Below are 9,491 nucleotides of genomic sequence, written 5' to 3'. Positions count from 1 at the left end.
AGAGAAGGAACCGTAACCAGAGAGAAGGACCTAACGTAGTACTGTCTGGCCAGTCAAAGGACCCCGTAACTCTGGCGGTAGTATTTATATATATATATATATATATATATATATATATATATATATATATATATATATATATATATATATATATATATACATTATATATATATATATATATATATATATATATATATATATATATATATATATATATATATATATATATATATGTATATCCTTTTGGATATTTTTGTGAGCACTGTTTCTCTTTGTTTTTTCATTTGCACTTTTTAAATAATAATACTTACAACTTTATAGGGATCACATATTATGAGAGCAGTAAATCAACCTTAAATGTTCGAAAACATAAAATAAGAGTTGGCATTTAGTGTATTTTACCGTAAAGGAGATTAACCAAGTTTTATTCTAAACAGGCATATATAATTCGGTTTCATCAGCACAAAAGTTAAGGTTCATAGTGGGTGTGTCCTCCCCTTGCTTGAATGACAGCGTGGCAACGTAAAGTCATCCTGTCAAGGAGAACCCTGATGCTTGCAATGGAATGTTGTTCCATTCTTCCATGGGGGCATTTCCGAACTATTCAAGGGTCGCCCGGAAATGGCAATCTGCTGCATGTTCCACAAAAGCTCTGAGTTTAATTCAGGCGAAAGTACATGCTAATCCAACCGGCCAATTGTCTCCTGTTCTAGGGAGAGATTCACCATTAAGGCGATGGAGATGGGTCTTACCGTCCATCAAAATAAAGTCGGGACCAACAGCCCAAGTGCATGGTCTCACGTACATATCAAGGATGACATCCCTTCTGTATAGCGAACGCCTGTCGTGGTGACGCTCCCTAGGACATGAAGATCTGTTCTTCCACTTCTGCTGATCCTTCCCCAGGCCATTATTATTGAATATCGCTCATAACGGCCGTGTTCTCTCATGATAGCATCATTAAACCTTGCAATAGTCGTGTGTCCAAGAGAGATGATCATGTGCCCAATTCAAACGTTCCCACAAACTTATTTACACTGGCTTCGTATTAAAGCGAGACTTGAGTTTTAAAATATGTACAATAACCCATCAAATTATCAGAGCCAGACGTCCAAAATATCTTAAAGAATTGCTACATATTCTGTACCCAACAAAATGTGATACAGATTGTTTCAAATTATTGGAACCTAGATATGTGTCTACTATATGCTCTAGAGCCTTAAAATATGCAACCCCGAATCTATACAATAAGCTTCCAATAGGCATTCGAAAGACTGAAGATATTAAGGCTTTCAAGAGGAAACTAAAGACTATCTTGTTCTCTAAGTACTTTGATAGTGAGGATTTGACAGTAAACGGGTAATATGCGGTGTGAAATGTTGAATGGTTTGGTACGAAAATGATAAAATGACTGTGAAGGTCTCGTAGAGAGTAGGGTTCCCCTGCTGTATAGGATCTGAAAAGCAGCCCTTAAAGTAAGTAAAGTAATGAGATCCGAACACATGCCCTCCAAGAGACGAGGCCGACAGTTTGGAGAAGACTGTATCGACTAGGTGGATACATTCACACCCGAGACATTCAGGAGGTCATTTTGCACGGAGGTAGCTGTTCAAAAAAGATATCGTGTCTGAACAGTGATTAAGTGATCTTGTCATTGTGTAGTCAGCCTCTGACGATCACAGGCAAGGTCTATAGAATACATATATTCTATAGACCTTGATCACAACCCTGATGCCATGCTGCCGTATTAACAGTATGATGTCAATTCCATGCATAGTTAACAACGTTTTGGCTGATGTTAAGTGAATTGGCAATGTGCCATTGTGAAGATCCAGCATTCCAATGCATCTACCTACTTACACGAATGTCAAAAGACGTCTAAGGCGTTGTGGAGGCATTATTAATACTAAATATATAGCTAAGGGTAGTGAAAGCTCTAATCCTTCACAATCAATTAACACAGTGATGATTACGTGAAAGTAAGAAAAGTGAAATTGCACGCAAAGTCTATATATGTAGATCATGGTTGCACGTCCATCTACTGTCACGAAATGTATGTACAAATGGGGTTTGTCAATGACTGCATGTTATTTGACAGTATATTGGGTATCAACAGCAATAACATGTAATATATCTAGAAAAATTCTTATGACCCCTATCCAATTTTGAGTAGTATATTTCCATACGGAATCATTTGCCCTTTATAATGACGAGCTAGTGTCTGGTTCTACATAATTGATAAATATATATATATATATATATATATATATATATATATATATATATATATATATATATATATATATATATATATATATATATGATATTCACTATATATTATATATAAACTGGCAAGATTCGGTCTCTCCCCGTCTCTTGGGTAAGAGGGGAGAGAGAGTAGTCATAGCCTGGCGAGAGAGATTGTAGTTAGGAATGAGGGAGTAGGTGGGGTATGTTGAAGGTGTGTGCGCCATCATTTCTTACGGGTCTCTTATATTAGTTTATATATATATATATATATATATATATATATATATATATATATATATATATATATTATACACCTACCATTATTATTGTAATAACTATATTATCATTATAATTGCTAGCAAAGCTACAACTCTAGTTGGAAAAACAGGATGCTATAATTATGCCAAAGAGCTCCAACAGGGAAAAATACCCCAGTGAGAAAAAGAAATAAACTATAAGAGAAGTAATTAACAAATAAAATAAAATATTTTAAGATCAGTAACATTAAAATAATGCTTTCATATATAAACTATAAAAACTTAAAAAAAAAAAAACGAAAGGAAGAGAAATAAGATAGAACAGTGTCCTAGTGCATTGGTTTCTGTCACTAAACACATACATACGATTAAAAGCAAATACACCCATTTCTGCTGAGAAGGGATGACTTGAAAGTAAATAAGGAGAGAGCTTCTACAGCATCAAAGTCCTAATTAATTATTCAAATAAGAGATGCGAGTGTACGAGGAACTTTTATTGTTCCAAAGCTGCTTTTATACACTCACCTAAAAGACTCATTAGTTCGTCGACTCCTGCTTATTTCAATTGTGTTGGTAATCTTCCTTTTATGCGTACTTATACCTCCTCAGAGGCTTTCACATAAATCCATTCTACTCTGTCTTCTAATTAACAGGATTTGATGTTTCTTTCCCTCTTCATTTCTAATACCCACATAATCAAATCCTTTCTGCTTCTAATCTTTGCGATGCTTGTAACTCCACCGGAATTTTGTACTTTTTTTTTTCCCCAAATATACACAACTGGTAACTGATTTCAACATTGTAGCCTTTTTACAAAAAAAAAAAAAAAAAAAAAAAAAAAAAAATTCAATATCGGCGCCTAGTTACATAATTAGAAGCTGGGTTGTATTAAAAATACAGTACAAATTTTGTTACCGGATGCCAAGTTTGTCTTACGTATGCTATCATCAACCTCTTCCCTCAAATTGCTATCATGCACAGCATGTTCCAACATACACTAGTAATATTACTTTTAATGACTTTAATGTAAACATAATTCTATGCATGAGGTTCCAAAACATTTACCAATTTCTGTAAGTTTGATCTAATATCGAAAATAAACACCTATCACACTTAAACGTAGGCTGCTCTAAACTTCAAGAAACATTTTTCTTGTTTTTTCACATGGTCTACGCTACATCATCTTCTCTTGTTATCATCATTAGTTATTGTTAATAGCAATCAAGGAATGATGCTTTGATCTAAACTAAATGATAATGACATCCCTATAGTGTCGCCAGCCACTGATACTTCTTAAATGAAAACGGTAGAAAATATCTTGAAATAACAAGATTCTACAGGCTAAGGTATTTACACTAACTCTTCCTTACAAAGACATGATGATAATAACAATGCTCGGTTAATTTACATGTTAATCAGCGAATGGGTTTTGGGTGTGAACGTCGCACCTCTTTCTTTTCCCTTCATCATCATCCCCTATATAAGATAGAGCAAGCGTCTGGATATATATATATATATATATATATATATATATATATATATATATATATATATATATATATATATATCTAAATATATATATATAATATATATATATATAGATATATATATATATATATATATATATAGAGATATATATATATATATATATATATATATATATATATGTATATATATATATATATATATTTCCTGTCACGCTTTGCAGCATTGCCAGGTGGATAACTACTCGGTCTCTCCCAGTTCCTCGGGTAGGGGGAAGGAGAGGATTAGTCGTACCCTGATGAGAGGGGGTACCCCAAGAGGTACACTTGGAAACCGCAATCTCCCACAAATTGTCGAAACTGCCGTGTTCTAGTTAGGAAAGGGTTGAATCTATATGTGTGTGTGTGTGTGTGTTTATGACGGGTCGCCTCCACTATTAATAGAATATCGTCAAATCCACAGAAAAAAATCTATTTTAGTCATGAAAAAAGATGAAAAGAAGCATTGGTGTTGAAGGCCTTTCATGGAATTAAATTCCAACTTTTCATCACATTAACTGCAGAAGCTTAGAACATGTTTATTTATACAATCCTTTCATTCCTGTGGATGTCACAGGGTGGATAATACAAATCAAGGGCATCTCTAAATATAGTGACACCTGACCTTACGTTATGTTTAAAGTCACCTATAAACAGAAACATCAATACGTGATACGAAGAAAAATGTCAGCACTATTATCTAAATTACTACCTTTTATCATCTGGATTATTGCAGACTTAAACAAATTTTGTTCGTTAAATCTATACACGCATGCAGTGAAGTATTTTGCCCATTCATTTTATGTGCAAAATCTTGAACATGCATAAACAGTGCATTAAATTATCGCCTGCTTTTCCATATCTATTTTGTTCTAGCCTCTTTGGAAAGCTTTGCATGTTTGGTACATGTAAATGAATTGCAACAGCGTCAAAGGCTTTTACTAGCCGCGTTACAGTAACATCCAGGTATACATAAAGTCATAACTTTTAATTGCTTTATTATATGCAAACAGAGACTACGTAGAAGACCTTCAACACGATGATATATTTTTAAAACCAACGAGATATGAAGGTAATTGATGTATAAGTATACAATACTTTTTTTTATAAAAAACCTGGAAAAAGTTCTAATTCGATATTTCCAGACACTAACCTCCTGCACAACAAAGTTTTATTTGCCGTCCTAAGTTTCTCCAATTCTTCTTTAGTTGAATTCTCTTTTATACGAAAGGAAGGAAACTGATATTTGAATTTGAACATAATGTTCCGAATAATATTGTATATATGAGAGAAATATTTCTATAGTTTAACATATTACTCTAAGCTATAATTTTCCAAAACAGGTATTCGCTTTAAGAATGCTTGTATCGTTTATGTTTTAGATATCTGCAGTGATTGCTGTATATATATCCTGTTCATTTGGTTAAGGTAAGAAAAGATTTACTCTCTGCAGGGATGGTGGTTAGGAAAATGATACCAACCATTAACATAATAGATACAGTCTTTATTAAATCTTCTCAGTTGAAGCCAACCTCGGTATAAAATAGTATTTATTGTGTTACATCACGAGAAAACCTATCATATTGAAAAAAAAAAAAAAAAAAAAAAAAAAAAAAAAAAAAAAAAAACGCAGTTCCATACTTCCGTTTTCATACCGCAATGTATAATCTTTGTATCTAAGAATCTTAGAATTAGTGACCAAAACTAAAAGCCCTTAATCAATTGTTGCTAAATCAGGAAAATAAGGTACTATACCTTAGGTCCTTTATCAATTCCTACTAGATAAATAGAATTACTTCCTCAGACCTAATGTCCCTAATCAATTTCTCCTCAATCAGAAGAATTAGTTACTAAATCGTATAGTTCCTGACCAATTGTAGGTAAACCAACAAAATTAACTATTAAAACAAAGTTACCAATAAATTATATAAGAATTAGTTACAAAATACAATGTTCCAAATTCCATTAAGGCTAAATCGACTTAGTTACTAAAAACTAGAGTTCATAATAATTTTTTACTAAATTAGTAGAATTAGTTAACAAAACCTAAAGTACGTAATCAGTTACTGATATATTAGCAGAATTAAGTTCTAAAACTTCAAGTCCTTAATTATTCAGTGCTAAATCTGTAAAATTCGTTGCAAAAACCAAGTACTTAATCAACCACTTCTGAACACGCAAATTATTTTAATAAGTTAAACTTCTAAATCCGAAAACGGTGTTTCTAAAACATAAATTCCATGATAAATTACTGGTAAAACGGAAGATTTATTTACTAAAACTTCAACTCTGATCAATTACTGTAAATCAACAGAATTGGTTACTTAAGCATAAAGTCACTAACTGATTATTACTTAACATGCAAAATTAGTTACTAAAACCTAAATTCCCTAGTTAGTTACTGTTAAACATGCAAAATTGGATATTAGAAACCAATTCCACAGTACATTACTGCTAGATCAATAGAACTAGTTTCTGAGTCGTAATGTCACTAATCAATAACAACAAAAACAACAAAATTAGTTACCAAAAACATAGTCCCGAAACAATTAGAGCTAAATCAACAGTCAAATGCTGACAAATCAATAGAATTAATGACTAAAACTTAGTCTCTAATAAATTATTATTGTTATTACTACCTAAGCTACAATTCTAATTAGAAAAGAAGGATGCTATATAAGACGAAAGGCTCTAACAGGAAAAATAGCCTGGTGAAGATAAGAAATAAGAAGTGTACCCTTAAGCACGAGAACTCTAACCCAAGACAGTGTATGGTACAGATACTAAGGCACTACACAATACTTAATTAAACAATCGTTTGATTTTGAAGCGTCCTTCTCCTAAAAGAGCTGCTTACTATAGCTGAAGTCTCTTTTACCCTTACCAAGAGGAAAGTAACCACTGAACAATTACAGTGCAGTAGCCACCCCTTTGAGTAAAGAAGGATTTTTTTTGGCTATCTTAGTGCTGTCAAGTGTATGAGGAAAGATGATAATGTGTAATGAATAGGCCAGACTATCCGGTATATGTGCAGGCATAGGAAAAATGAGCCGCAACCAGAGGGGGTCCAATGTAGTACAGAATTATTTAGTGTAACCAAATTCCCCGATCAATTACTGCTAAACTAACAGATTAAGTTCATAAAACATAAAATCTCTCGTTAATTCCCGTTAAGCCAGTAGAAATAGGTACTAAAATCTATATTCCCTAATCAAATACTGCTAATCAGCATAATTACTTACTTAAACCTTTTGCCCCTATTCAATTACTGCTAAATTAACAGAACTATTTACTAAAACCCTTGGTACTTAATAAATTGCTGCTAAATTAGCAGAATTATTTACTAAAACGTGAAGTCCCTATTCAACTGCTGCTAAATATGTCGAATAAGTTATGAAAACATGTTCAAAATGACACTATGTCAGGAGATATCAGATATGGTCTTCAACACTTCCTCAACTATAAAAATCAGAGCGTTTTTCCAATATTTCATCCCAGGAAATATTATCTTGCCTGAATGTCGATGACGACAGATGCTAATCAATACTTGTGATATAATGTCACTGTTGCAAAGTTAATAAAAAAAAGTTTTGAACTTCATCCCCTCCACGTCTCTTTCTCTGTCTTAATTGGCTGCTAACTTGCATATGTGAAACGACAGATGCTAGAGTTTTGTAAATAGCAAAAGTTTTATATTGAGGCCGAACTTTGTAAGCAACAGAGGAAAATGGAGGAGCTACATGTAAGAAAATTGCGAGTTCGGAATATATTAGATAGGTGACGTGAGAAGGTCATAAATGCATAAGATGCTAAACCATTGCTACTGTTATTTAGAATAATCAGCATGCTGTATGAAAAATTCTAATATGAGTAAATCGATAACAATTTTGGATAGAAAATTTAAAATGTGGAATATCAAAATAACATTAAAAGGCAAATAAAGTTTGCTGGACATTCTAAAACAATCCTTTATCTGTTTACAGGATAGGAAAAAAAGCTTAAAGATGAAAGGACTAAAACAATGATGAAAGAGAACACTAAAGGCAACACCACCCTGAGGGAACTCTAAGTTGGAGACAGAGTTGAAACGAGAGAGAGAGAGAGAGAGAGAGAGAGAGAGAGAGAGAGAGAGAGAGAGAGAGAGAGAGATAGAGAGAGAGAGAGAGAGAGAGAGAGAGAAAGAGAGAGAGAGAGAGAGAGAGATGAAAGTATTTATAATTCAGAAAATCAATGTACTTTCGTAATGCAAGGAAAAGTTTTAAATACAAATATCTATTCGCCAAATAAGAGGTAACTAGATTTACACGCTGATTCAGATTTTCCATTGTATTTCTAAAAAGAAGAGTAGTTGAGAGGTTCATTCATTTGAAGGCATTCAAGATGGGTATCCTCATTTTTTAATTGTATTCTACAACCAGACCTATCGGTGTATCAATCCCCAAACTAATCATTCGTTCATGCATGTTACGGGTACCTATCAACAGGAAGCGAAATTCTCTTCATAAGGTACAAAAGTCGAGTTTCTTGACTTTATCAGATAGCTTCTGGATTCTACGCTAATTTATTTATAGCTTTACAATATATCTTAATATCTAAGCCTTTCAGCTCTTCAACCTTTTTTTTTATTCCCATTCTACAAGAACATTTTACTTCAATAAAGGAGAGTTTGTTCAATAATCCTTTAAACCATTCAGGCAGTTTTTTTTTTTTATTAACATTAAACATTTTTAGATAATTTGAACATTCGCTTTTAATCTCCGTTTCCCTTCCATTGTAATGATAAGCTTTCTCCCTTTTCTGCCAGATTTCCTACTTAGTTTTTATCCTTTACAAATTTTCTCCAAATATTTATATATATATATTATATATATATATATTATATATATATATATATATATATATATATATATATATATATATATATATATATATATATATATACCTTAAAAACGTGGAAAAACGCCCAATTTTGCGTTTACACTGAAAAACGTATGCAACAACCCCATCTACTCCTACCGTATGTTTTTTAAATTGCACTCTCATGCCCTCCTTGCAAATTCAACACCTCTTTCCATACCCATTCCCAAACTTTCATAAACCTTATAGACTATATCGTCATACAAACATTACTTCATAAAACAATCCTTTCATGAACTCTAACTTCATCCCCTTAAGATATTTCCCCTGTTTGCAATTTTTATTCCGAGATCCACTAACCGATGATTTTTACTTTTTATATTTTCCCCAATATAACTTATTTCCCCTACCTCACTGCTCGTCTTCACCCCTCAATTTACTGTTCAAATTCATCCCTCTATTTACAAAACATTTTTTCTAAATTTTGTATCCTCCTGTTTGCCAGTAAATATTCATCTATTCTTTTACCCACCTCAAATATTCTCTAAACTTTTGATTGCTCATCCCATTAATTGCTAGTTTTACAACACCACCCCCTTTAATC

This window comes from Palaemon carinicauda, chromosome 24, assembly GCF_036898095.1.
Source record: "Palaemon carinicauda isolate YSFRI2023 chromosome 24, ASM3689809v2, whole genome shotgun sequence".
Taxonomy (NCBI): domain Eukaryota; kingdom Metazoa; phylum Arthropoda; class Malacostraca; order Decapoda; family Palaemonidae; genus Palaemon; species Palaemon carinicauda.
The sequence above is the reverse complement of the archived record's forward strand: the minus strand, read 5'-3'. Positions refer to the sequence as shown.